The following is a 6,000-nucleotide window of genomic DNA, read 5'->3' on the forward strand; positions in this document are numbered from 1 at the left end:
TAGTATATGCGACTGGTTTATTCCTGGAATGAATAGTAGTATATGCGACTGGTTTATTCCTGGAGTGAATAGTAGTATATGCGACTGGTTTATTCCTGGAATGAATAGTAGTATATGCGACTGGTTTATTCCTGGAATGAATAGTAGTATATGCGACTGGTTTATTCCTGGAATGAATAGTAGTATATGCGACTGGTTTATTCCTGGAATGAATAGTAGTATATGCGACTGGTTTATTCCTGGAATGAATAGTAGTATATGCGACTGGTTTATTCCTGGAATGAATAGTAGTATATGCGACTGGTTTATTCCTGGAATGAATAGTAGTATATGCGACTGGTTTATTCCTGGAATGAATAGTAGTATATGCGACTGGTTTATTCCTGGAATGAATAGTAGTATATGCGACTGGTTTATTCCTGGAATGAATAGTAGTATATGCGACTGGTTTATTCCTGGAATGAATAGTAGTATATGCGACTGGTTTATTCCTGGAATGAATAGTAGTATATGCGACTGGTTTATTCCTGGAATGAATAGTAGTATATGTGAATGGCTTGTTCCTGGAATGAATAGTAGTATATGCGACTGGTTTATTCCTGGAATGAATAGTAGTATATGCGACTGGTTTATTCCTGGAATGAATAGTAGTATATGCGACTGGTTTATTCCTGGAATGAATAGTAGTATATGCGACTGGTTTATTCCTGGAATGAATAGTAGTATATGCGACTGGTTTATTCCTGGAATGAATAGTAGTATATGCGACTGGTTTATTCCTGGAATGAATAGTAGTATATGCGACTGGTTTATTCCTGGAATGAATAGTAGTATATGCGACTGGTTTATTCCTGGAATGAATAGTAGTATATGCGACTGGTTTATTCCTGGAATGAATAGTAGTATATGTGAATGGCTTGTTCCTGGAATGAATAGTAGTATATGCGACTGGTTTATTCCTGGAATGAATAGTAGTATATGTGAATGGCTTGTTCCTGGAATGAATAGTAGTATATGCGACTGGTTTATTCCTGGAATGAATAGTAGTATATGCGACTGGTTTATTCCTGGAATGAATAGTAGTATATGCGACTGGTTTATTCCTGGAATGAATAGTAGTATATGCGACTGGTTTATTCCTGGAATGAATAGTAGTATATGCGACTGGTTTATTCCTGGAATGAATAGTAGTATATGCGACTGGTTTATTCCTGGAATGAATAGTAGTATATGCGACTGGTTTATTCCTGGAATGAATAGTAGTATATGCGACTGGTTTATTCCTGGAATGAATAGTAGTATATGCGACTGGTTTATTCCTGGAATGAATAGTAGTATATGCGACTGGTTTATTCCTGGAGTGAATAGTAGTATATGCGACTGGTTTATTCCTGGAGTGAATAGTAGTATATGCGACTGGTTTATTCCTGGAGTGAATAGTAGTATATGCGACTGGTTTATTCCTGGAATGAATAGTAGTATATGCGACTGGTTTATTCCTGGAATGAATAGTAGTATATGCGACTGGTTTATTCCTGGAATGAATAGTAGTATATGCGACTGGTTTATTCCTGGAATGAATAGTAGTATATGCGACTGGTTTATTCCTGGAATGAATAGTAGTATATGCGACTGGTTTATTCCTGGAATGAATAGTAGTATATGCGACTGGTTTATTCCTGGAATGAATAGTAGTATATGCGACTGGTTTATTCCTGGAGTGAATAGTAGTATATGCGACTGGTTTATTCCTGGAGTGAATAGTAGTATATGCGACTGGTTTATTCCTGGAATGAATAGTAGTATATGCGACTGGTTTATTCCTGGAATGAATAGTAGTATATGCGACTGGTTTATTCCTGGAATGAATAGTAGTATATGCGACTGGTTTATTCCTGGAGTGAATAGTAGTATATGCGACTGGTTTATTCCTGGAGTGAATAGTAGTATATGCGACTGGTTTATTCCTGGAGTGAATAGTAGTATATGCGACTGGTTTATTCCTGGAGTGAATAGTAGTATATGCGACTGGTTTATTCCTGGAGTGAATAGTAGTATATGCGACTGGTTTATGCCACAATAGTAGTAGTAAAGGCTACACAATTCAAAGAAAGTATATCCAGCGAATTCTGTGTCCGCGAAGATGTCTTTTAATGGGACAGTATACGCATTTTTAAAGTGGCAATCATTTTAAAGGCTAAACCACTTTAAAAATACAAGGAGACTTGCATAAATCCCCGCAGCAGCTGAAGATCGCAAGCTATTACATTTAGCCCTTAAGGCCCCCACACACGGAGTGATAAAGCGGCCGATCCGACGGTTTTGAACAATATCGCCGCTATATCGTTCCGTGTGTGGGCATGATATCGCCCGCTGCGTGCTCCCGTGGGGTCGTCCGTTGCTCCTCCAAATCTTTCTGCATGTTCAATTGATCTGAGGGATCAACAAACCATCCCATGCAGCGCTATGCGGGTAGGGGAGGGGGGTGCCGGCTTATCGGGTGGTCAGCCGTCGCATCGCAAGGTGCGTATCGCACCATGTATGGAGCCCTTTAGTCTGGCTTTCTTTTGATGAGATAAAACATCCTAATAATTTTGGATTATTAAGGTTAGAAAATATTAAAACATGGTTGATCAAAAGTTCTAATAGAAATGTTTCACAGTATTAATATAATAAGAGGATTCATTTTTTTCATTAAAACATTAATGCAAAAAAACACTGGCTTACAAAAAAAAAACTGGTTTAAATAAAAAATATTTATATTTTTTTAAATAAAACACTTGTTTTTTTTCCAACCCTGAAATGAAAGGGATTGTCCTAAAGAGGTAGTAGGTGAAACTTTTAAGTTACCTACTTTTTACTATTTCCACCATGTGCATTTCCACCAACATGCAACCTCCAGGTGTATATACTCACTGCTAGATTATTTTAAGCACACTGAGGAATAGAGATGAGTGGGTTCGGTTCCCTGAGAACTGAACCCACCCAACTACGGGGATCCGAGTCAGATCCGAGTCGACTCGGGTTTTCCCGCCTGACTCGGATCTGAAAACGAGGCAAAACGTCATCATCCCGCTGTCGGATTCTCGCGGGTTTTGGATTCTATAAAGGTCCCGCGATTCGCCGCCATTTTTCATTCCGGCTGTGGTGAGTGAAGAGAGAGGGAGCTGGGAGCTGTGCTGTTGTTAATTGCATGCTGACGCTGTGCATAAGGGCTGGCTACTGTTGTCCATAAGGGCTGGCTGTTGTCTATAGAGGGGCTGGCTGTTGTCATGTCCTTAGGGGCTGCCTGGCTGTCCTTGTCCTGTCCATAGGGGCTGGCTGGCTGTCGTCCTGTCCATAGGGGCTGCCTGGCTGTAGTGCTTTGTTGTCCCGGGGGTGCTCTGTCCTTCAGGGGTGCTCGTCACCAACCCCCAGTGTGAAAAAAAAAAAAAAAATTAGTGTTAGCCATAACACTAAGGGGCTGCTGCCTCTTTTCAAGGGTTCACCCCAGTGTTTGTGTGGTGTGTTAGCTACACCTATCATTGGCGTAGGTGCGCAGGGGTGCTGTGCTGCTCTCTGTCAAGGGCTGCTGCTCAAAAAATGAACAAACAATTTTTTTTGTGTGCGTGTTAGCCCCACCTAGCTGTCACTGTCATCAGCGTAGCTGTGCAGGGGTGCTGTGCTGCTGTCTGTCAAAAGCTGCTGGCCCGAAAATTAAAAAAAAAACAACATTTTTTTTGTGTGCATGTTAGCCACACCTGGCTGTCACTGTCATCGGCATAGCTGCGCAAGGGGTGCTGTGCTGCTGTCTATCAAGGGCTGCTGCCCCCCCCCAAAAAAAAGATCCACATACCAGTCTTGTAGCTGTTGGCAGCAGTCATGGTGACGATGCAAGGCTGTCAACGTCATCTATGAAGGCCGATGTACCAGGGCTTAAGTCAGGCCAAAAAGTCAAGCTAAAAAAATCAACTTTTACCCTGTTAAAGCAAAAAAATTTAAAGCTAAGTCAGCTTTAGAGAACAAAAAATTGGCATTATGCCATTCACTACACGAAGTGGCAAGGAAAGGATAAGGCCTTGGCCTTTATTATTTATGACTGGTGGTTCTAGTGATGATTTAAGCCCCTCTGCTTGTAGGAGAGGTAAAAAAAAAATAGTTCAGATGAGTAAGACACCGGAACCAACTGTGTGCTCTGAAAAATCACATATCCCCGAGATGAGTCCAAGTGTGTCCGCTGTTGCCATGTGTGAGCCTGACCTTTCTAGTAATACTGTACTTGAAGAGGATCCTCCTTCCACCATTTGTGTGCCTTCTTCTGATGTAGAAATCGAGGATGCTTCTGTGGAATTGCACGAGGAGGATGAGGAGGATATTACTGTAGTAAAAGCTGTAAATCAGGAAACAGTTGTTGCCCATGGCGGGAAAAATCCCATTGTTGCCATGTCTGGGCAAAGGACCAAAAAATCCACTTCTCATGTGTGGAATTATTTCCACCCAAATCCGAACAACCTTTGCCAAGCCAAGCCAAGCCATTTGTAACCATTGCCAAGTAACAGTGAGTAGAGGTAAGAACCTTAAACCATCTTGGAACCTCCTCCCTGTTATGTCACATGCAGCGTATTCATCAAATTGGAAAGGGTATTTCAAATTCTAAAACTTTGGGGACAAAAAAATGAACAACAATCAGTCCAGTGTCACCTAGCTGCTCCCTTCTATCTAGATCCAAAAGCATGCAATCAACACCAACACCTGTATCATCATCAACATCCTCATTCGTGATCAGAAGTAGTCCTGTATCCAATTTCATAAGCATGACTGACTCCTCTCCTATCCTTGATTCCTTAGAAGGATCCTTGAGTGCTACGCTTGTTGCTGCTGCTGGGGGTGGATCTTCATCCCAGAAAGGGTCCAAGAAGACTACTACTAGCAATTTAAAAAAACAATTGACTATTAAACAGTCCTTTGATAGAGGAAGTAAGTATAACAGCTGTCACCCAGTTTCACAGCAGATCACTGAAGTAATGATGGCTGTACTAGAATTAGATGGTGAAATAATAAAAAATTAGGCTGATAGTGTTGAGGAAGTGCAAAAGGAGGATGAGGGGGAAATTTGTGTCCTATCTGACGCTAATGTGGATGTTGATGATGAGAATGTGGTTTGCGTAAATCAGCCACCAGTGGCAAAAGTTCTTGCTCATGATAAAAAGAAACCCAGAAAAGCCACGTCTTGGGTGTGGAATTATTTGAATCTTAATTCTGACGACAGTTGTGAAGGCATCTGTTCCATTTGTAAAGCCAAAGTTAGCAGAGGAAGGGACGTTAACCATCTAGGCACCTCCTCCCTGTTCTGTCATTTACAGCGAGTTCATGCAATTTGTTAAACAAAATTTTAATAATTTGTAAATTAATGACAAGCAGTCCAGTATCAGCTAGCAAGAGATTGGACCAGCACATGCAATCTCCACCACTAATTGAAGGTTGTCCTTCCAAAAAATGTTTTGTTGGGGCCAAAAAAAAACAAGGAGTTCAGCGACAAAAGTGTCAGTCCTAGTGGCTAAAGTGCTTGGTTTGTTAAACTGTGCATGTCCTTTTTAATATCCCACATAAGAGTGGGTGGGAGGGACAATTCCATCTTGCACCTCTTTCCTTTACATTTTGCACAATTTGGGACATTGCCGACTGACATTATTATAGTTTATTAAACTGTCATCCTGTCTGCCACTGCTGTGTGGCAATGTTTCATAGATGTCCTATATGTTTTTAAATGCTGTGCGTTTGTGCCGTTGCTCTGTTGTTAATTTAGCCAGCCAGCTCGCTGCAGCCTTTGACCTATATTGGTGAAAAATTGTTAAATCAATATTGTGAGCTGTGAGATGGTTAAAAATGCATGGAAATGCCTGAAAATGATTGTCATTAAGGTTAATAATACTGTAGGAACAAAAATAGGCCCAAATTATGTGGTTTTAGCTGCTTATATAATTTTTTGGAAAAAATCCAAATCCAAAACCAAAACTGAAA

The sequence above is a fragment of the Taudactylus pleione genome, unplaced genomic scaffold, assembly GCF_031769625.1.
Source record: "Taudactylus pleione unplaced genomic scaffold, aTauple2 ptg001187l, whole genome shotgun sequence".
NCBI classification, from domain to species: Eukaryota; Metazoa; Chordata; class Amphibia; order Anura; family Myobatrachidae; genus Taudactylus; species Taudactylus pleione.